This window comes from Dendrobates tinctorius, unplaced genomic scaffold (assembly GCF_039654945.1).
Source record: "Dendrobates tinctorius isolate UK_male_01 unplaced genomic scaffold, ASM3965494v1 ptg000203l, whole genome shotgun sequence".
Classification (NCBI taxonomy): domain Eukaryota; kingdom Metazoa; phylum Chordata; class Amphibia; order Anura; family Dendrobatidae; genus Dendrobates; species Dendrobates tinctorius.
The window spans coordinates 8,458,526-8,483,318 of record NW_027361870.1 but is presented as its reverse complement, the minus strand read 5'-3'; the positions used below and the strand labels follow the sequence as shown (position 1 = coordinate 8,483,318).

Sequence of the window (24,793 nt, the reverse complement as noted above, 5' to 3'; positions counted from 1 at the left end):
GTAATATTCCTAATATAACCAAATAGTTATACAATTTAATGTCATAAGGTGCGACGGACAAAGGAGCATCACCATAGTGAACATTTGACTAATATATTACGACTCCTCGGACTTCTTCATGCAGAATTCTTCACACAGCCTCAAACAAGATAAACGCCAAAGATAAAATTGCCGGTCTATACATGGCTATGAAATGCAGTTTTCCGGAATTTTGCCCATCTCCATCTGCAAATGTAATCCGCCGTGAACGATGACGTGAAAGATAATATGTATCTCACATAGAACCTTGCCAACCAATCTTATTTTCTTCACTCTACTGGCTTGAGAAGTATTATACTTAAATAAGTTATCTCCGGTAACAAGTCTCTGGTTAGAACAGCGGAGCAGAGAATATCTCAGGGCCACAGCAAATCTCATTGTAGAAAAGCTATCAGTGTTTTAATCTTACATATGCACAGTCAGTTACACAGTGAATGGGAAGAAAACTGGAGTGGAGACTGTTTCGTGCCGATATGCGACAAAAACATTTATTCATTTCTGGGTTTTTCTTGTACAGTCTATCTCATTTTTTTTCATTCTGCCTACAGCAAGAGATCTAAGAAAAAATAGAAAAAGAATCAAATCAACTGCGATATTAATACAATTTAATAGGTGAAAAGATTTTCGCATAGTGTGCTCTGAATGTTTGCTGTGGGCCTGAAATCATGCAGATGAAATGTATTAATTTCGTAGGGTTTTTTATTTAGAACAAGAATATTCGCTGGGGAAAGCAATCAGCCGTTTATTGAATATTTAACAGGTAGGTTATGTAAAGCAATTAAAATTTAGTATGTAAAGCGTTAATTATAGCTTAACTTCGGGACTGAATTTTTTTTTACAATCCTTTGACACTTACAAAGAATTGTTTTTATGTAAAGTACAATTTTAAAATATTAAATTAAATGTTATTTTTAATATTGAGCACAACTTTCCCAAATTATTTTTAACCATGGGGTGTAGTTGCTAGTGCTGTAAATTGATAATTATACCTATTACCCAGATTCCTATTATTTTCAATTAATTTGCTAGAGACCACCCAATGTAGGATTTCACATTTTATTTTTATTCTATAGAGGGGATATAAGAAAAAGAATAAAAACTTTTAAAAATCCTTAAAAAAAAAAAAGTATTTGGTATGCACCAAATTTATTATGACACTTTTTTTGCACCAACCTTAACAATTAGGACCAGATGATTTTTCATGTTTTCGCTTTTGTTTTTTTCCTTCTGTTCTTCCAAGAGCTAAACATTCATATCGACATATCAAGGCTTGTTTTCTTATTTGCGGATTGAGTTGTGGTTGTGATTGATGTCATTAATATCATACAGTATGTATTGGATTACTCTCTTTGAGACACTTCTCACACTGCTTGCTCTGAACTATATGGAGATGGGTGCACATTTGTTAAAGGGAATCTGTCACCTATATTTTGGTATATAAGATGTGGCCACCGCCATCAGGGGCTTATCTACAGCATCCTGTAATGCTGTAGATAAGCCCCTGATGTAACCTGAAAGAGAAGAAAAACAAGTTCGATTATACTCACAAGGGGCGGTCCGGGTCCGGAGGGTGTCGGGGTTCGGTCCGGCGCCTCCCATCTTGCAGCAATGACGTCCTCTTCTATGCTTCCCGTCGCTGCTCCGGTGAACTGCTGTACCCTGTTGAGGGCAGAGCAGAGTACTGCAGTGCGCAGGCGCCGGAGCCGCGATGGGAAGCAAAGAAGAGGACTGTAGATAAGCCCCTGACGGTGGTGGTCACATCTTATAGGCCAAAAATGGGGTGACAGATTCCCTTTAAAGGGGTTGTCCGTTCTAAAAAGAAAAGTTTGCAGTCTCTGTGTGCCTGCAGACTTGTGAATCCTCCCAGCGCACGCTGGGATATAACCCCAATAAAAAATGGCCCCTTTAGTGTTCTAATAGCTGCCTCCATTTTGCAGAAACCAAAGTTTAATCAGATAGGATAATTCGGGTGCTTGGTGCACCCTTGGTGTGACCAACATGCTCAAGGCAACGTCCCGCCCACTGGTTTTTCATGACCTCCCTTAATGGTAATTGACCTGAGTTTACTCTGCAGACAGTGTTCTCTTCAGGAATGCCAGAGCTGTCAATCACCAGTGACGGAAGTTGGGGTCATACAAAACCAATGGAAAACAGTTCACCCAGCCTCATGGTCATACCCAGGATTCCCCAAATGCCCTAATTAACATATTTGATTACAGTTTCTTAGAAAGGAGACAGTAATAAGATCATTAAAGCTGTAATTTTTTTTATATATCATTTTATTCAAACTTTTAATTTAACAATCAAACAAAATACAAAATACATTTTAGTATATCAGCTGGTATTTGGGACACAGAGATGCACCATAACCTGAGTCCAATTTGCCAAATTAACTGAATTTTGAACATGAAAATGTATTATAATAATCTGTCACATCAAAATAGGACAGATTGGGAGGAGTTAAAAAAAGGACGGAGTGGTTTGGGAAGAGGAAAAGAGATGGGAGTACTATATTTCACACACATATGTTAGCTTTACAGGTATATACTGTACATTCCATCAATCAGAGAGTGGTACTTTGATAATCCCTAAAGTACCCCAAGATCTTCTAGACAATATAATTCTGTATGTCTAAATGGCCTGACCAGAATCATTATTTCATCAGCAGCATCATAATATCAAGCAATAAAACTTTTCCAGAATGGGAAAACCTATTTTACCAACTTTTCTTTATGTCTCTCTGCTGCAACGACTTTTGTACCCAAAAGGTGTTTCATTTGGGATACCAACATTTCAATCGGCGGGGTAACCTTTTTAATCCATTCATTAAACAAACTTCGTAATGCCACTATCAAGGAAGCATGTATATTTCCAGAGAAATAAAAAGAAGTAAGGAAAAAGCCTCACCGTGTAATATATAATTGGTTGCTTCTTAATGGTAGAGCCGGGATCCAAAACCGTTGACCATCGGATGAAGTAGAAACAAAAGAAAAAAAAGGATCCATAAAGCTGGATATAAATAAAAATCACTTGCTTTATTTCATTCCATTAAAAAATGTTATCGTGGTCCAGACAAGTTAAAAGGTATCAAATATCTGGCGCGTTTCTGACCGTAGCCCTTAGTCTTATTCTTAGTCTTATACCACAGTTAATTTATGCTTTAAGTTGCGGGGAACAATCACTTTTTCACATAGGGCTCTATAGGTTTGGATTTCTTTTTCCCTTAATAATAAAGACCATCATTTAAAAACTGCATTTTGTGCTTGACTTACACTTACCGTTTTTTTGCGTCCCGTTATTGCGGGCCTTTTTTGTGGGCCACATCGCCACAATTTGCACAGTATACTGCAATGACGGACCGAAAAAAACTTGCAGATCGCCGTTTTTTGGGTTTCCAATACTATGGAAAAAGTATTGAAAAAAAAGGCGTTCCGTAAAACCGAAAGTCACGGTGCACCGCAGAAACAAACTTCTGTTGTATTTGTGAACCCATTGATTTTCAATGGGGGCAGTGTCCGTAAGCCATGAAAAAGATCGAGCAGGCTCGATTTTTTTTCCGGCCGTAAATACGGCTCTCACGGCCATACGGCACATGGCGCTCCGTGGAATTATTGCTGCCCGTTTTTGCGGACCCATAGAAATCTATTGGGGCCGCAAAAACACGGTAAATGTAAAAGAAGCCTTACTTGTGTTATCTTTGATTAATATTTAAATTTGCTTGATGATCTGAAACATTTAAAGGGAATCTATCACCCTTTTTTTGCCCTATCAGCTGCCGGCATTGACATCAGGGGCTTATCTACAGCATTCTGTAATGCTGTAGATAAGCCCCTGACGTAACCTGAAAGATAAGAAAAAACACGCTAGATTATACTCACCGGAGGGGGCTGTCCGATCCGATGGGTGTTGCGGTCCGGTCCGGCTCCTCCCATCTTCATACGATGCCGTCCTCTTCTTCCCTTCCTGTAGTGGCTCTGCTGCAGGCGCACTGCTCTGCCCTGTTGAGGGCAGAGCACAGTCCTGCAATGCGCAGGCGTCGGGAGAGGTCTGGCGCCTGCGCACTGCAGTATTCTGCTCTGCCCTCAGCAGGGTAGAGCAGTGTGCCTGCGCCAGAGCCACTACAGGAAGGGAAGAAGAAGACGGCATCATATGAAGATGGGAGGAGCCGGACCGGACCGTGACACCCTTTGGACCGGACCGCCCCCTCCGGTGAGTATAATCTATATCTTTTTTCTTCTCTTTCAGGTTACATCGGGGGCACATCTACAGCATTACAGAATGCTGTAGATAAGCCCCTGATGTCAATGCCGGCAGCTGATAGTGCAAAAAAAGGGTGACAGATTCCCTTTAAGTGTGACAAACATGCAAAAGAATAGGAAATCAGGAAGGGGGCAAACACTTTTTCACACAACTGTAACTCATTCCATCTACCTCATCGAGTTCCTTACCTATTCAAAGGGAGTCTGGAGAGCCCGTTCACTTCATTCTAATGTGCATATTTACTGAGCTAAACAAAACAAAAGCCAAAAACAGGCAAAACTGTAAATTTTTGTACCACATTCATGAACATTTTTTACATACAGTAATGAAAACGTTGCCAATAATCGTAAGGGGTAGTGTATGTCTCATGCTCTAAAATGTATGTTGTTTTCTTCCATATTGTGGTCCAGAAATATAAAGATTAACATGTTTCCCAAGAACAACACTTCTCTCCGATCAACAGAAATAGCGATAACGTTCTCATTGCTCGGGTCTGACTGCTACGGTTCTTGAGAATGGGCTTCCTGAGTGCCATGTTGCAATAGAGCAGTGGTATCATACACAGGCTGATGATCCAGGCCTTGCTTTTAATACTGCTGGATAAAGACCAGTTGAGCACTTGCTATTTCTTGTCGTTCCATAGACTTTGAACAGAAAGGCAGTGTGCATGTGCAACTACTGCTACATTCAAGAGGGATTTGAGACATCTGTACTTGTGATCAGTGGGGTCCTGGTGATTGTCCCATGCTTGGCTACCCACCAATCAGGCACTCATCACCTATCAAATATCAATGTATTTAAAGGGAATCTATCAACACGGTTTTGCCATGTAATCTGAGAGCAGCATAAGATAGAGACAGAGACCCTGATTCCAACAATGTGCCAATGACTAGGCTGTTCGCTGTTGTGACGCTGAGTCACTACTCATGGACAAGTCGTGAGACAGGATAGTAAGGAGGTCTGAGATCTGATACCAGGATGGCTCATAGTACAGAGAGGAAAGACAAAGTTGTGTTCAAGTAACAGTCCGGAGTCAATGCCAGGAGGGTATGACAAGAAAATGGGATAAGAAAAGAGAAAGTTAGAGGCCAAGTCCAGGGTCAGGTTCCTGAGGTCACAGAGTGTCAAGAGCAAAAGGGATAACACTCACGAATAGTCACGATAAATCCTAGGTCCAGCAACAAGATTAGGTTCTCAGACAAAGAGCAAAGTACGCACCAAAGCAGAGCTACAGCTGACAATGGTCTGTTCATAGATAAAAAGCTAAATAGCTTGCAGATAATGCCTGGATGCCCCTGGAGGAATGCCAGCAGGCTAGGCCAGACTGAGCAGCAGGGCTGTCAATCAAAATGCTGATCACCCAGCATGTCCCAGCCTCAGATTGGACAACTGGGCTGTCATTCACAATACTGACAGTCCAGCACACTCCAGATCCCATAGAGCGGCTGAGCTGTCACTCACATCGTCTCTAATCCACAGTGAATGATGGAACTGTGACAGTAGTTTTGATAAAATCCTTATTTTATCAGCAGGAGATTATCTCTAGAGGACTAGTAAACCTGCTGCCATGCAGTCCTTCATATTCAGGTGATTCTGTATAACCTAGCCCCCACAACTGGTTGGCAGCTTTCTGCCTATGCACAGTGTACACATAGAGCTGCCAATCAATGGTGTGGGCATGGTTATACAGACCTCAGCATGCAGAGAACTGCAAGATTTACAGCAGATAAAACTGCGATTTTATCAAAATGGCAGAAAACAGCTCAGTATGTGACACTGGAATCAGGGTCTCTGCCTCTACATTATGCCATTATGCTGCTCACAGATGGGTTTCAAAAACATGGCAGCAGATTCCTTTTAAGAAGCCATGTATACTGATCAGCTATCTCTATCAGTCCCTTAGACATTGAATGAAGTGGCAGTGGCACGTTATCACTTTTCTAATCAGATAGAGTATTTAAGATTCCTGTTATCATCAGTCATCAGTTGGGGTCCCAGTGATCAGACACCCACCAATCAGACATTTCTGGGGCAATGCTCTTCCGTTTTACTTGTTTCATATTAATTATGTATATCTGTGTCAATACCACAGAGCTGGGTGCAATCATAAATGTGTTTTTATAGATACAAAAGAAACAAAAAAAAAAAGTTTCGCTGCCTGGTCTTCACAATCTTGTTCTTCAGTTGCAGCATTCTAAAAATTCGGAGAAACACAAGTGGCTTAGAAGGATTGCGATTTGTGTGTGTTGTGGATTACTGGGAGTCTTTGAAAGATTACATTTATTGCTACAAGAATGTTGACCTTCTCCTTGTGAGATAAACATAGAAAAACAATGGAAACAATACAGCGAAGATCTCCTCTACAATGTTTCAGAATTTGATGGCAATTCCTCGTTCCTAGCCAAAGAGTAACTAATTGATTTCAGAAAATACCTTGTTACTATAAGTAACCTTCTAAAGCTTTTTTTAATAGTAAAAGAACGATGTCATTTTTTTTCGCCAACGATAGTAGAAAACGGTTATACTGTGATGAAGGCAAAGCCTCAGTCGTGGATCTTTACTGCCATCTAGAGACAGAATTGGAGACTATTTTTTCATGTATATACTTGTATACCTGGATGACTTGTATTTATCGACATAAACTTTTCGTGCATTTTTATATATTTACTTTTAAACCAATTTTGATGAATAGGTCATGATAGTAGAACTACAGCAGAAGGTGGACGTCAGAGTACACCTCTGCAGCTAAAGCTTTCATATACTATAGTTTCCTATTACTTCTAGCAGCCTGACTCGCACCTGCTAACTTTATGTGATGAATTGATTTTTTTTTCGGTTTCTTTTTTCATTACTACATCTCTTTTATTGCATTTTCAAAAGGAGCAACACACATGTTCATCCAATGTATCAAATCATAATTTGAGATTACAGTGCATGTACATACAGCATATCGCAAACGTGAGTACACCCTTCACATTGTAAATAATTTATGATATCCTTTCATTGACCAAAACTGAAGATCTGACACTTTCATACAATGTAGAGTAGTCACAACTCTTAACAGTATGGGCATCTTGAGAACACCAATTCTGTTAACAATGTAGCAGACAAGACAGCCCACAACCCAACCAGACAGGCCCTTCTGGCATTTGCCAGAATTACCAAATGGCCAGTCTAGCCCTGGGAGCAGGTGTGTTTAATTTTTTGTTGTAGCGCTCACACTCTCTCGTACTGGTCACTGGAAGTTCCTGGCTCCTCATGGCAAATAGCTCTCTGAGGATCTGAAAAAAGATTGTTGCTCTGCATAAATATGGCCTAGGTTATAAGAAGATTGCCAACACCCAGAGGCGTATCCAGGGGGGGGCAGCCGGGGCAGTTGCCCCGGGCGCAGGCAGCAGGGGGGCGCAGTCGGGCCGCCCGGCCGCCTAATGCAGCGGTCCGCAGTGTCTCCCCCCCCGGCGGGTGCATTCTGCCGCTACCAGTCTTGGGAGTCAGCGGTTCTCTGACAGCCGGCGCAGAGAAGGAGGCCGCGCCGACTCCCAGGTAGCAATTGTACTGGCGTCTATAGAGATGTCAGTACAATTGAAGCTCTGACCGCCGGGTCAGAGCGACGTCAGCAGCGTGATCAGGTCATGTGATCACGCTGCTGACGTCACTCCCGGTGCCCAGAGCGAACGCTGGTGGTAAGTGTGCTCCACTGTGGAGCTGAAGAACCACCGAAGATGGGAGATGGGGGGGTGCTCATGAGTGGGGATGGGGGTTAATGAGTGGATATGGGGGTTAATGTATGGGGATGGGGGTTAATGTATGGGGATGGGGGTTAATGAGTGCAGATGGGATTAATGTGGGGATGGGGGTTAATGAGTGGAGGTTAATGTGGGGATTGGGGTTAATGAGTGGAGATGGGGGATTAATGAGTGGAGATGGGGGATTAATGAGTGGAGATGGGGGATTAATGTGTGGAGATGGGGGTTAATGTGTGGGGGGATTTGGGAGTAGGGACGAGGGGTTATTGAGTGGGGATGGGGGGTACTTAATGTGTGTGAGGGATGGGGGGATTTGGAGTGGGGATGGTATTTAATGTGTGAGGGGAGATTTGAGGACACAAAATGAAGAGTATGTATGAGGAAACAGTATGGGGGATGGGTGCAGACAGTAAGGGGTGCGAACGGGTGAATGTATGTGGACACAGTATGGGGAGTTAGGGTGATGGGATGTGTGCAGACACAGTATGGGGAGTCAGGGGTATGTGTGAGCAGACAATATAGAGAGTGAGGGGGTAAATATATGAGGAGACAGTATGGTGAACAGAGGGATGTTAGAGGAGGGAGGGGAATAGTGTGAGGTGACAGTATATTGCAGATATTTTTATTCAGGAGCATTATAATGACATTTCTATCTTTAAGGGCATCATGTGGAGATTTGCTGCAGAAGACCGGAGAAGATGGACGTCTGCAGAGGCCGCTGTGGATGAGAAAACTCATCATGGGGTCTGGACAAGAAGAAGAAAAGGAGAACGACTTCAGAGACGACGTCATCTATAAGGTACCTGGATGTAAATATTATTTGTGATACTGACTAATTCTCCTGTTTTTATTTGTTAGGAGCATTAAAGGGGTTGTCCAGGTTTGTACGGATTCTGCAGACATTCTATGTGACTGCAGACTTCTGAATTCTCACAGTGCTCACTGAACGCTGTTAGGATTCTCTCGTACCGGTAATTTACATACATACGGTCACATGCTGACTAGACATGTGTGGCCTCACTCCATGATAATGAACAGAGCGAGACCGGGCACGTCTAGTCGGAATGTGGCCAGAAGTATACAAATCACATACTTGTGCTGACATGACTGTATATCGGCAAGGGAGAATCCTAAAAGTGTGCAGTGCATTCGTTGTGAGAATTCAGAAGCTGCAATGTCAGGATTCAGCTCTGCAGGTTCCAGTGTTATCACACGGACACTCCACTCATATGCGATTTTCATAGTTATGGTCCTGTAACAACGAGCTTCTCTTCCTGCTTTCCAGTTTTTTACTGAACATTGAGAGCATTAGGGAGAGCAACTCATGGGTACATGGCTAAGAGTGCAAGTCGCATATGTACTGGGGGGGGGGGGGGGCGCCGAACCAAATTCTTGCCCCGGGTGCCAGAAAGCCTAGATACGCCTCTGCCAACACCCTGTTAGGAACGGCGGAATGTACTAAATAAAAATATACATAAAGTGCGTTCGCTGCTCGGGGTCCACCGTGCAGTAGTTGAAATAACCGCTGCTAAGTAGTGGCAGGAGCAATATGGCTGAATTGCACACAGGGTTAAACTCCACCCAGGTGCGCCGAGCAATCTCAGTTAAACTCACAGAGATGCCAATAGTACAAAACACAAATAACAGCCTGTTGTAGTCACAGTACTCAGTAAAAAACGCACACACGGTATACGGTCACAGGAGTAGCCCAACAGGGCAGAACTACGTCCGTCTAGACCTACCGTGTGCGTGGCATTGCAACTGCGAACGCAAAGGAGGCTGCTACTGCAGCGCGGCGTGGACACTGCCGCCAAACGACAAAGGCAAGGCGCAAGCGCAATGTCGGACGCTAGCAGCTGTGCAAGTTGAAGCAGAGGAGCGCTGGCGCTGAAACTAACTCAGTCCCTAACCACCTACGTAATATCAGAGGGAAAGGGTTTCAAATGAGCCAGTCACCAGAATCATGCATCCATCCTCATACACACAGCAGCAAGTATGACTATACTAGCGCATGGCGGAACAGCCATGCGCGCCTTTTATAGCAGCCGGGACCTTCTGCACACTTCCAGATCTCTGAGATGGACCAATGAGAACTGGAGCGGGACCTGAGCACATGACTCCCGATCTCCAATGGGAGATCGTCCCATGAGCATGCCCAGTGAGAGGACAGAAGGACTTAGCCTCAGGAGAGATTTGCTGCAAGGCAATCTCCTCTACAGTGGAAAAATAGGAGGAGAGTGCAGAATGTGAGGATCTGGATCCCTGCTGAGTAAACGCAGGAATCCGACTCCTAACACACCCTGACACTGACCTGCAGCACGGTGGCCAAGAACAAAAATGTGAGGGGAGTACTCACTTTTGTGATGTACTGCAGTTCCATGAGAGACATAAGAAAATAAGTGCAGATACACTATATGGAGTGTTGGGCTCTGTAGGTTTGGATTTATTTTTCCCTCAATAATAAAGTCCTTGATTTACAAACTGCATTTTGTGTTTACTTGTGTTATCTTTGGCTAATCTTTAACTTTTGTTTGGTGATCTGAAACATTTAAGTGTGACAAACATGCAAAAGAACAGGAAATCAGGAAGAGGGCAAACACTTTCACACAACACTATATAAAGCGAGTAAAATAAGCATTGAGCACGTCACCAATTTTCTAAGCAAATATATTTCTAAAGGTGCTCTCGACATGAAATTCTCATCAAATGTTGTTAACAATTTATCAGTCCACACAGGGAAAGATATCAAGCCATAGATGCCCGTAAATTAAGTCATGTGTAATAATAAGAAGTGACACAGGGAAATAGTATTGAACACATGAAGAAAGAGAGTTGCAAAAAGCTATGGAAACGCATGACACCAGCTGAAATCAGTTATTAAAAATTAGTCTTGTCACTTCCTGAAAAATAATACCAGTTGGTTGGAATTTTAGCCTATAAAAGGGTGACCAGTTACCAAGTTGCCACACAAGAAACTTCTCAGATGGGTAGTGGTACAAAATATAACGACGGCATTGGTTACACAAAAATTTCTAATGGAAGGGAAAGAACACAAATTCACCATAAACCAACCACAATCAAGTGCTCCCCACAATATCTCAGACAGAGGAGTAAAAAGAATTATAGGGCAAGCCAAGGACAACTTGTGGAGAGCTACATAAAGACCTGAAATCAACAGGTACAATTGTTTCAAAGAAAACTATAAGGCTGTGTGCCCACGTAGCGATTTTTAAGCGTTTTTGCAGTGATTTTTGGCGCGAAAACATTTAAAAATCATGTACAGAACGCCCCCCATGCATTCCTATGGCATTCGCACATGCTGTGCTAATGCTGCGCTTTTTTCCGCGGCGGAACCGCATCGCGGAAAAAATCGCAGCATGCTCATTCTTTTGTGCGGAATCGCAAAGAATTGCCGCGATTCCGCACCCATAGGAATGCATGAGAACCGCTTACTTCCCGCATGTGGCTATGCCCACCATGCGGGAAGTTAAGCGTCTCATGTGCGGTTGGTACCCACGGTGTGGAGGAGAGGAGACTGTCCTCCAGGCCCTGGGTACCATACCCCTGTAAAAAAAAGAATAAAAAATAAAAAAAATCGGGGTATATTTACCTTCCGACGTCCCGCGCTGCATTCCCGGCCTCAGCGTTCCCAGCAATGCCTTGCGGCAAGGCCCTGTAATGGCGTAGTCTCGCGTGACTCTAGCGGTCTCGCGAGATCGCTATAGCAACGCGAGACTACGTCATCACAGGTCTCGCAAGGCATTACTGGGAACGCTGAGGCCCGGGAATGCAGGGCGGGATGCCGGAAGGTAAATATACCCCGATTTTTTTTTTTTTAGCATTTTAACATTCTGTCTTTTACTATTGATGCCGCATAGGCGGCCTCAATAGTAAAAAGCTGCTCACACTCGTCAAACACTATGTTTCATGAGTGTGACCAACCAGTCAATCACTTTCCAAGCAATGCTTCAAATCGCTTGGAAAGTGCTTGAATATCGCACGCGAAAATCGCTATCATAATCGCGGTAAAATCGCGGTGAAATCGCGCGGAAAAAAACGCGTGATTTCTGGGAAGGAGTCCGGTTTTTAGTGAGCGTTTTAAAACGCTACGTGGGCACATAGCCTAAGTAATGCACTCAACCTCTGAGGCCTGTATGCACGCTCACCATGGAAGACTCTGTTGCTGAACAAAAACCATGTTCAAGCGTGTTGAAAGTGTACTCAGCAACATTTAGACAAAGCAGACAAATACTGGTAGAATATAGTCTGGTCAGATGAGACCAAAATTGAATTCTTTGAATGTCATAATGCACACCATGTTTGGAGGTCAAAAGGCATTGCATATCACCCCAAAAACACCATACCAACAGTGAAGTCTGGAGTGAAGTCTATTTTTCAGAGTACGGCACTGGCATACTTTATATGATTGATGGAAGGATGAACGGGCATATGTACCAAGACATTCTTGCTAAAAATCTGCTGCCATCCATCAAGATGATGAAGACGAAACAAGGGTGGACATTTCAGCAAGACAATAGTCCCAAACACACAGTCAAGAAACCCCCAATTGTTTTCAGAGAAAGAAAATAAATCTGCTATAATGACCCGGCAGGAACTAAAGTTCATAGTTCGTAGACGGAGCCCACAGAACCTTCAGGATGTGGTATGCTTGTGTGGAACAATGGGCCGAAATCACACATCAACAATGCATGCAACTAGTTTCTCCATACAGGAGGCGTCTTGAAGCTGTCATCACTAACAAAGGCTTTTGTATGAAGTAATAAATACCTTTCAGTTAGCGTGTTCAATAAATTTTCCCTGTGTCATTTCTCTTTATTATCACAATTTAATTTATGGTAATCTATGGTTTGATTTCTTTGTATGCATGTGTAGTACGTGTGCCGACTGGGGGGGTGGTCCCTTTCGGCTGCGAGACAGACTGGAGACAGACGCAGAAATCCGTTCAATCAGGTCCAACTTTATTGGGTGTCCTCGTCAACATCCACAGCACACACGACAGCTTATGCTCCTAGGCCCGGGTACCAGTCACCTCCTCGTATTCCTGTTTGGCGAAGACCCCTGGGTCCTTCCACCATGGCTGCCGTTAGGCCCACGGCCACAGCATTTCCCCAGATCAAGTCTGCCCCCTGCGACACTTACTGCCCCTTCGGTGTCCAGCCGTTCGGTACCCCAGGCGTCCTTTAGTCAGCAGCTGTCCTATCAGGGCCACCCACTGCGAGTATCCGTCTCTCTCCTCTGTTTCTCCTGAGCTCTTCTTTCCGCCGTCCTCTCCTGAGCGCTTCTCTCTTCTGTCTCCTCCTGGGGGTCTGCCCTGCCCCCGAGACTCTCTTTCCTTTTATCTCCCATTCTGGGAAATCCCCTCTCAGTTCCCTGTAACTCCGCCCACCGTGACTTTGCAGTTTCCCTAGCCTAAAGCTGCTGTTAAGTCCTCTTCACACTACTCTATGTCTCCATCTTGTGGCCAAAACCCAGTACTACACCATCTTTTCCTATTTCTAGCTGGTATCCCACACATGCACATTCAAGTCAGAATAAAGCATTGTACACATCACCTTTTACATTTCCCTTCTTCATCAGACAGGTCCATAGGTCAGTCCACCCCCTACATATGGATTGAATGAGTTGTTTCCAACATCTGGTGAGAATTTCATGTTGGTAGCACCTTTGGAAATTAGAAAATTGGAGCTGTTTTCAATAATTTTTTCACCTGCTGTATATTTATATACATTAAAGGGAATCTGTCACCAGGTTTTTGCTGCCTAATTTGAGAGCAGCATAATGTAGAGACAGAAACTTTATATACTCTTGTGGTTTCCCATTCATGGGGTTAAGGGAAATCATGGCCACACTAAGCGACGTGGAACAAAGGAATAAGGAGGTGTCCACAGAAACTCTGTAGACACGTCCTGACTCCTCTAGTCAATGCCGCTTAGCGTTTTCATGATTTCCCATGACCTCATGAACAGGATACACAAGAGTATATAAAAGCAAGTTCAACTTTACTATTTAGTTTAGCCATCAACAAAGCACAGCAGGAGATGCAGACATCTTTTTTGGGTGACAGAGCCAGTACTGCCACCAGGAGTTTCAGGGCCCCATACTGGCAAAATTTTTGGGCCCCCTTGAGATTCCCCCCAGGTTCCACCCCAGCTCCACCGCCAACTTTCCACAGATCCATCGCCCACTTATAGAAAAACTTCACATCTGCACCACGTCCTTACCAATCACACATTATCACATCCCATCTAACACCAGATCACATATGTATCTATCAACTTTTGTTTTCACCAAAAGATTTTTTTTAAGCCACCATCATGACCAGGTAGACTCTTTTGGTCGGACCCTATTCTACTCTAATCTATTAAAGATTTGCTAACATATCCAATACACTTTTTAGGTATGTCTTTATTTATGTTTCTTTAAGGGAAAGTGTCATATACAATTTTTGAAATGAACAATAACACCGCGTACAAGGAACAAACACTGTTGTTATACTGTTACACCGGTACCAGACAACATATTACCACCACATAGTGAACGAATAACACCACATACAAGGCACAAATACTGCCACACCATGTCCGGACCACATATTACCACCACGTAGTGACCTATAATACCACATACAAGGGACAAACACCACCACACCATGACTAGACCACATATTACCACCACATAGTGACCGAATAATACAACATACAAGGGACAAATACGGCCACACCATGGCTGGACCACATATTACAACTACAAGTTGACCGAATATTGCAATACTGATCATTAATAAATAGCAATACTAATCTGTTGTGAGTTAATTTTCCCCTTCACTACTGAGGCCCGAGGAACTCCCTCTTCTGGTGAAGAAAGGTAGTGAGCCTGATTGTCAAACACCTGGGGCTGATTATGATGACTGGCTGAGTGGAGTTAATGACTGGATATAAGGCTGCCGACGCCCTTCTGGCCTGCGGGTGATTTCTCTGTGGACTTCTAGGAAACCAGTCTGATTCCTGCTCATCTAAAGCTAAGCTTTCGACTTTGCCTTTTGGCATTAGTGTTTTGTTTTCCTTGCTTTTCTGGATTCTGCCATTCCCTGCTGGGGGTGAGCTGAATCTCCTTTTGCCTGTTGCTCTGTCTTCAGAATATTCCTGAGTACTGACATAGCCTTTTTTGAAGCCTAGCGTCTTCAGGGCCTTTTTTACTGTCAGTTTGTTGGCTCTTATTTTCATAGGGTTTTTTCACGGATTGCAGACAGCAGCCTTCCTGTCCTTTCCTATCTAAGCTAGCTTGGGCCCCATCTTTGCTCAGTCTATCTTTCTGTCTGTGTTTTGTTCTTTCTTCTTGCTTCACCGTCATTATATGTGGGGGGCTGCCTTTTGCTTTGGGGTCTGCTCTGGGGCAGTTTAGATTTCCCTTTCTGTCTTTAGGCTATGTAGTCCTCCAGCTGTGATCGAGGGGCCTAGGGCATCGTAGGAGCCCCCCACGGCTACTGCTAGTTGTGTTGATAGGTTCAGGGGTCTGCAATCCGATAGCTGCCAACTTCTCTGGTTTTCTGGACTTAGCTAGCATTTCTATTTTTGCCTCCTACGGTGACTCAATCATAACACTAATCTTACCATAATTGCCATTATCCATAGGAGCTTTGTATATAGTACACAGTGTATAGTCTCAGTCTACACGTAATGCACTGCTCACTGGTGACATACACCGGAGCTCTGTATATATTATCAGTATACAGGTAATACAGTGATCACTGGTGACATACACCAGAGCTCTGTATATAGTGTCAGTGTACAGGTAATATACAGTGATCTCCAGAGACATACACTGGAGCTCTGTATATAGTGTCAGTGTACAGTCACATCTCTAGTTGAAGTCCTTCATCTTCGCTTTTCATCTTCATCCAGCGCACACCGCTATCTTTTCTTCCAGCCAGGACTCGTCTCTGCAGAAAATAACACCGTTATTCAGAGCACATTTCCACATTTTTCCCCAACCTTTACACTATGTCAGATGAAGAAAAAAGCAATCAAGTTGCCCTGCACAGAAACATGTTTTCTCCTCCCCACGCTGAAAATAGTATCCTCAAGATTAATATTCTTAAATTAGGCCCTACAGTAATAATATCCCATATTCTGGTCCCCACATGTCCTCCCATTCTGGACCCCACAGGTCCTCCCATTCTGCCTCATGTCTCTCCATAATTTTCCCATGTCTCTCCATACTGCCCCCATAGTCATCAATAATAGTATAATGTACCCCATAGTCTTATATAGCAGTATAATGAACCCCCATGGTAGTATAATGCAGCCCCATAGTGGTATAATGCACCCCATAGTAGTAAAATGCACTCCCATAGTAGTATAATGCACCCCCTTGTCATGTATAGTATAATGCACCCCCTTAGTTTAATGCATCTCCTTGTTCTATATAGTATAATGCACCCCCATAGTGGTATAATGCACCCCATAGTGGTATAATTCACATCATATTAGTATAATGCACCCCATAGTAGTATAATGCACCCCATAGTAGTATAATGCACCCCATAGTAGTATAATGCACCCTATAGTAGTATAATGCACCCCATAGTAGTATAATTCAGCCCTATAGTAGTATAATGTACCACCGATAGTGGTATAATGCACCCCATAGTGATATAATGCACCCTATAGTAGTATAATGCATCCCATAATAAATTAAAATAACTCACGGAACAGTGCAATATTGAATCACCTTATAATAATAAAAATATCGCACTCATGGAAAATAAAGGGGACAAATAGGATAATAAAATCAAACAATGAAAGAATCCCATAGTAGTATAATGTACCCCATAGTAGTATAATGCAGCCCCATAGTCATATAATTCACCCCATCATGGTATAATGCGCCCCATAGTAGTATAATGCACCTCCCATAGTGCTAGAATGCACCCCTTAGTGGTATAATGCACCCTATAGTAGAATAATGTGCCCCATAGTAGTATAATGCACACTATAGTTGTATAATGCACCCCATAGTAGTATAATGCACCCCATAGTGGTATAATGCACCCTATAGTAGTATAATGCACCCCAAAGTAGTATAATGCACCACCATAGTGATATAATGCAGCCATTGTGGTATAATGCTCCCCCATAGTAGTATAATGCACTCTAATAGTAGTATAATGCACCCCATAGTATAATGCACCCCCATAGTACAATGCATCCCCCTTGTCATATATAGCATAATGCACCCCATATTCATATATAGTGTAATGCACCCCATAGTCATATACAGTATAATGCACCCAATACCGCGCCGTTACCAAAAAAAGTTTCTCCTTACCTGGCCGAGGTCCAACAGTGTCCTCTGCTACGATTCAGCTGAGGCGTGCATCATCGTTCTGGCGTATGACAGTGATGTCATACGTTGGCGGCGTGCGAACTGACATCAGCTACCGGCCTGTGATTGGCTGGTGGCTGTTAACTGTTGCCATGTGGGAGGAATCTCCTGCACCACAGCAGATTTTAACTGATCGTGTGTCTGGGGATGCACGATCAGTTACTGAAGAGGCAGGATCCTGCTGTTGGTGCCCGGTGAGCAGAAGAGAGGAGGCCCACTGCGGGCTCCCTCTGCTCATCGTGTCCCATACACCAGTAAGGGCAGTTATGACCTGACGGCAGCCCTGGTCATACAGAAGAATATTGGTCTTATTTGATAAATTTCTGCAATTTTTTTTAAACTGTAAAGTTTTATTGAAGTTCCAGAAAAGGTAAACAGCACAATAAGATTTGGGAAACAGACATGGAAACTTATAAATTATAATAGCAATGATAAAATGGGGAACACTAAGGGAAAGAAGGGAGGAAAATAAAAGGGGGAAATCTGAGCTATTTTTACTAATACACAACAACACTTTTTGCAAACAGACTTCATTGCAAATATCCCCACCATTATTACTGCATGTGATTAGAATAATTATCTGGGGTATTAGTGCAGCCTCCTATCTATACATATAGAGCTGCTTATAATTGTATATGTGCTGAGGTCACAGTGACGATGGCCAGAGCTGATGGAGTCACTACAGTGAGGTCACAGTTACCGGACAGTTCTAGATTCCGTGTAACGCGTAATTCCGTTGAGGGTTGTTGAAGGCGTTGGAGAGAGAGGATCGTGGTGTTTAGTGAGTGTGAATATGGCGAACAAAAAGCGATTTAATTGTGTTATATCTGATTCAGAGACCAGCAGTGATGAGGATTTCCATCAGGTGAGCCGTCACTTCTCTGCATTATTCTTATATATTACTAATCTATGGTCTATGATGATTTAGGTGACGACTCGTTAGAATGATCAATATTGCTGATTGTTGACGCCTTAATACCTGATAATGAAGAGTAATATTCCTGTTTGGGTGTTGGGTTAATAAGCTGCGACCTTAGGAAATCACAAAAGAGTTTACATCCATCTTACTAGACCGTCACTAACATTATTAGTATTAAATAAGAATAACATACCCCCCCACTCCGAATCCGTTACCTCATGTGTCCTTGTGTTATTTTCATTCCCTTACTGATGTTTCTGATGATTTATGTGACATTGGGGGTCTTATATTTCTTCTCTTTTTCTAGTCCCATCCTAAAAAGAGACCAAGACTTCCGGACCATCAAAAGGAAGCTGGATTTGATATTGGGATAACATCTATAGACCCAGGTACTGACCCCCGATACAATCTAGTCTGCTGATATCTGCCCTAACAGTAATGGGATTATAAGAACAGCTTTGCTAGGGCTTTCTTTCTCCTTAGAGTCGGACGTTTCACAAAGATCTGTGAAGAAAAGGGACATTGCCAAAAATGTGGAGGTAGACTTCTCTTACAAAACCTCACCTAAGATGAGGACCAGCCACCTTAGGGAGGATCATCTATGTCTCAGTGAGACAAAGAGTTGAGATATAAGACCTAAATCTGGAAAAATCCACCAAACCCATTGAAACGTAATTGTAGCCGGACTACCAAACAGAAGCCATTTATTATCAAATGTAAGTAGCATCAGGACCATAGTGTAGTGAAACCTCCACCAGGGGGAGCTGGTGAGGGAAGAGAGGTTATACACTAAGAGCAGCAACCCTGAGCAACAGCACAGGTGCCACAGGTAACGAGAGAGAATAGTCAGACGAACCGAGTCAGAAACTAACAGGAGCAGACGTACCAGAAGGAGCAGCAATACACGTAGTCAAAATACCAAAGCCGAGAGTCAGAAAGCCAGAACATAAGCACAGGGTCCAAAACGTGAGACGAAATACGTGGTTGGGGTACAGGCCAGGGAGTCAGATGCCAGAGAGGGAACGTAACAGCAGAAATGAATACCAAGAGACGGGGTCAGAAATCAGTCCGGGTCATACACGTGAATATCAGTCCAAGGCAGGAGGATCACCAGGGTACAAGGGTCAGCGGCTCTAAACTGCAAGCTTGAGCTATCACTAACACTGGTCAGCAGGCTGTGAGGGATTGAAATAGCCCAGCTAGCTCCAGAACGAGGCTGAGGAGATTAACCCCCGCATGACCAGTCCGGAGTGAAGACAGCAGAAGATAAACTCCGGACTGGACCATGACAGTACCCCCCTCTCAATGGGGGCCACTGGACCCCCAGGCTTCCCTGGATGACGAGCGTGAAAGGCCCGGACCAACCGATCCGCATGGACCGAATGCGCCGGCACCCATGACCGATCCTCAGGACCGTATCCTTTCCAATGGACCAAGTACTGAAGTGAACGACGGAGCATACGAGAATCCACCACCAGTTCCACCTCGTACTCGGTCTGCCCATCTACCATAACAGGCGGCGGGTGCGAGGGAGACTCAGAGGAAGGCACCGATGGCTTCAGAAGCGCTTTATGGAACACATTAGGAATCCGTAATGACGGAGGCAACCGCAGGCGACAGACCACAGGATTAATCACCTCTAAAATCTCATACGGACCAATAAACTTGGGACCCAACTTAGCAGAGGGAATTCTCAGCCTTATGTTTTTGGTGGATAACCATACCTTATCCCCCACCTGATAAGTCGGCCCCACCGAGCGTCGTTTATCTGCAAAAAACTTATATTTGCCCTGAGCCTCCCCAATGTTTCTCTGAACTTCCCTCCAAACCTCCTCCAACCGCAAAAAGGCTGAATCAGCCCCTGGACACTCTGAATCTAGTCTGGAGAATTCACCAAAATGAGGGTGAAACCCATAGTTGCAGAAGAAAGGAGAAGTACCAGTAGACTGATTGACACGATTATTGAAGGCGAATTCCGCCATAGGTATCATAGAGCACCAATCATCCTGTCTGGTTGTGACAAGACACCGCAGGATCTGCTCTAAAGACTGATTGGTCCTTTCAGTCTGACCATTGGTCTCGGGATGGTAGGCCGATGAAAAGGTCAGACTGATGCCCAGCCTTTTACAAAAAGCTCTCCAGAATTCTGACACGAATTGCACCCCTCTATCAGACACCACACTGACAGGCACACCATGCAACCGAATCACATGCTCAATGAATAGCTTAGATAGAGTCTCAGCATTAGGAAGGCCCGTTAAGGGTACAAAATGTGCTTGTTTACTGAACCTATCCACAACTACCCAGATCACGGTTTTGCCATTAGAGGGTGGGAGATCGGTGATAAAATCCATGGACAGGTGAGTCCATGGTCTATCCGGAATTGGCAGTGGCACCAATTCCCCGGCCGGCCGGTTGTGGGAGGCTTTAGCGCAGGCACAAGTTTCACAGGAGGACACAAAACCAGTGATGTCAGAAGTCAACGAGGGCCACCAGAACAGCCTAGTGATGGCTTTACGAGTGGCCGAGATTCCTGGATGCCCACTCTGAGCCGAGTCGTGGAACTCCCGAAGCACCCTTAACCGATACTGGACAGGCACAAAGAGCTTATTTTCAGGTATGGATGGGGGAGCTAGAGATTGGGCCTCACGAATCTCCTGCTCCAATCTCTGGGACACCAAGGCCACCACCACCCCGCGCTGAAGAATGGAGGAAGGAGGCTCCGGAGGCGATACCGGATCTAGGCTGCGAGACAAGGCATCCGCCTTCACATTCTTGGAACCTGGTCTGAAAGTGATGGAAAACTGAAATCGGGAAAAAAAAAGTGACCACCTTGCCTGTCTCGGAGTCAGACGTTTGGCGGATTCGATGTAAGACAGATTCTTGTGATCTGTAATGACAGTGATACGATGGACAGCCCCCTCCAAAAAATGCCTCCATTCTTCAAAAGCCAATTTAATGGCCAACAACTCTCGGTTACCCACATCATAATTCCTTTCAGCAGAGGAAAATTTTTTAGAAAAGAAGGCACAGGGTCTTAAGTTAGTTAATGTGGTGGGCCCCTGGGACAACACAGCCCCCACTCCCACCTCAGAGGCATCCACTTCTACGATGAATGGTTTAGACAAGTCAGGTTGCACCAGTACCGGAGCAGTCATGAAACGTTCTTTTAACAAAGAAAACGCCGCCACAGCTGGAGCTGACCAGTTTTTAAGATCCGCTCCCTTTTGGGTGAGATCAGTGAGGGGTTTGACCACTTGAGAGAACCCCTTGATGAATTTTCTGTAATAATTTGCGAAACCCAGAAATCGCTGAAGACCCTTCAGATCTCTGGGTTGCACCCAATCCACAATGGCCTGTACCTTCCTAGGGTCCATACGAAACCCCTCAGCGGACAGGATGACCCCTAGAAAGGACACTTCTTGAGTAAAAAATGAACACTTCTCCAATTTGGCAAAGAGTGAGTTCTCCCTGAGCCTCTGGAGAACTGCATGAAGATGACCCATATGACTTTGTCTATCAGAAGAATATATAAGTATATCGTCAAGATAAACAACTACAAAACGTCCAATAAAATCAGAAAAAACATGGTTAATGAAATTCTGGAATACCGCTGGTGCGGTAGTCAAACCGAAGGGCATAACCAAATTTTCAAACAGACCCTCAGAGGTGAGAAACGCAGTTTTCCATTCATCCCCCTCCTGCATACGGATGAGATTGTATGCTCCCCTGAGGTCCAACTTAGAGAACCACCTGGCCCCCGACAATTGATTATACAAATCAGGTATCAGTGGGAGAGGATAAGCGTTTCTTATGGTTATTTTATTCAGTTCTCGAAAATCGAGGCATGGGCGTAAACCACCATCCTTCTTTTTTACAAAAAAGAACCCCGCTGCCACGGGAGAGACAGATGGCCGTATATGCCCTTTACGGAGGCTCTCAGAGATATACTCCTTCATAGCAGCCCGCTCAGGGCCGGAGAGATTGTACAGCCAGGCTTTGGGCAATTTGGCACCGGGAACAAGATCCACGGCACAATCGAATGGGCGGTGTGGTGGTAGAACCTCAGCCTCCTTTTCGGAGAACACATCCTTAAAACCCTTTAGGTACTCCGGAATACCCTCCAGGTTGACGGATGACATAGACACAGTAGCAAGACAATTTTCAGAACACCCAGGTCCCCATTTAACAATATCCCGGGACCCCCAGTCAATAACTGGGTTATGCCGTTGCAACCAGGGAAACCCTAACACCAGGCCAGCAGGGAGGTTATCCAAAACAAAGCATGACATGCGCTCCTGGTGTAGGGCCCCCACCCTGAGGGTAAATTCTTTAGAACTGAAATGGAGACCATCCTTAGTGAGAGGTGTAGAATCAATAGCCACAATTTTTAAGGGAGTCTCCAACCTAACTGTCCCTAATCTACAGCGAGCAACCAGCTTAGAGTCAATCAGGTTCAGAGATGACCCACAGTCTGCAAAAGCCGAAGTATGGAAAAAGCCGTTCTCAACACCAAGTTCCACCTTTAGCAGTACTCTTGAAAAGGAAGAAGAAGGTACCTGAGAGTCTGGGTGACCTCCACGATTATCACCCAGACTCAGCCGCTTGTTAGTCGGAGGACAGGAGGGGCAGTCTTTTTTCCAATGTCCGGGATCTCCGCAGTAAAAACACAATTTTCCATCACGTCGCCGTCTCTTCTCTTTCTCCTGGGGGTTGGTGGCTCCCACCTCCATAGGTTCAGATGGAAGCAAAATATCAGGGTTAGCAGGGAAAAACGGAACCCCTCGCTGAGTAACACCTCTCTCCCGCAGTCTCCGATCCATACGGATAGCCTGAGTCATAGCCTCCTCCAATGAACTGGGAGGTGGATGGAGAGCCAGAGCGTCCTTCAAGCAATCCGACAATCCCTTCCTGAACAGACATCTCAGTACAGAGTCGTCCCAGGACACCTCAGTGGACCATCGACGGAATTCGGAGCTGTACCATTCGGCTGAGTGCTTCCCTTGCCCCAGACCCAAAATAGTGTCCTCTGCCACCCTAACACGGTCTGGTTCATCATAGATAAGTCCTAGGGCCTCAAAGAACCTATCTACCGACATCCGTTCAGGGGCAGTAGGGGGCAATGAAAAAGCCCAGGATTGGGGACCCTCCCTAAGTAAGGAGATAACAATCCCCACCCGCTGAGTCTCATCCCCAGACGATCGGGGTCTAAGAGAAAACCATAATTTACAACTGAATATATGAAATTTATCTTTTTCGCCAGAAAATGTGTCAGGAAGTTTAACTGAGGGTTCAGGAGAGTGCAAAACAACATCTACAGAGTCACCTGGTGGACAAACAATATGAGAGGTGTTTCCCTGCATGGTCTTAATAGTCTCAGTCAGTTCTTTCTGTAAGTGGGTCTGAGACACGACAAGGGACTGATGATTCACAGAAAAGTCCTGCGCCATCTGTGTCAAACTGGACACTTGATCTGCCAAGTTATGCAGCAGATCCATGGCCAGAGAAAAAAAAAAAGCAAAATCCTGTTTAAATGTGAGGTTAGTGATAATGTAGTGAAACCTCCACCAGGGGGAGCTGGTGAGGGAAGAGAGGTTATACACTAAGAGCAGCAACCCTGAGGAACAGCACAGGTGCCACAGGTAACGAGAGAGAATAGTCAGACGAACCGAGTCAGAAACTAACAGGAGCAGACGTACCAGAAGGAGCAGCAATACACGTAGTCAAAATACCAAAGCCGAGAGTCAGAAAGCCAGAACATGAGCACAGGGTCCAAAACGTGAGACGAAATACGTGGTCGGGGTACAAGCTGTCACAGACACCGCACTACACTTGCTCATAGAGCCAGTGCGCGTGTCCCGAGTACAGAAGCAGTGCTAAACGAGGTACAGGAGGAATAAACAGACGGGAGGTCAGACAAAGCCAAAGGTCATACACAAGTTCTCAGTACAGTACCAGGGAGGAGACAGAGCGGATAATCAGGGCCAAGCAGAGATCAAAACCAAACAGACATAGGAGGTACCAGGCAGAATCCAAAGCGATATCCAGGGAACAGACCGAGTCATACACAGAGAATCAAGTAACAAGAACACAGCACAAACACACTCAGGGGTCACCACACAATGCCAAGGGCAAGAGTATAACTGACAGGGATGGGAGCGTCCTGAGGCTATAAGAAGCCTCCCCCAGAACCAGGGAGAGGCCACAATCATAGCCCCAGGTGTGCAGGTAAGCCTGCATCGGGATCACAACCTTTAACCCCAGAAATGCCAGTCATCAGCACTGGTTCCAAACATTAACCCCACGTGTGCGAGTCAAACCCGCACTGAGATCATGACAGTACCCCCCTCTCAACGGGGGGCCTCTGGACCCCCAGGCTTGCCCGGGTACTTAGCATGGAAAGCCCGTACCAGGCGATCAGCAT

At 44.6% G+C, this 24,793-nt stretch overlaps 1 long non-coding RNA gene across 1 annotated transcript; it reads right to left on the bottom strand.

The window, feature by feature from the left end:
• Positions 1–413: 413 nt before the first annotated feature.
• LOC141057208 (uncharacterized) lies at positions 414–19,512 on the bottom strand. The gene is made up of 4 exons (XR_012222004.1): positions 19,414–19,512; positions 4,488–4,546; positions 2,947–3,048; positions 414–595 (listed from the first exon to the last, which is right to left on the bottom strand). It is a non-coding gene; the product is annotated as an uncharacterized lncRNA (long non-coding RNA).
• Between the last annotated feature and the right edge of the window lie 5,281 nt (positions 19,513–24,793).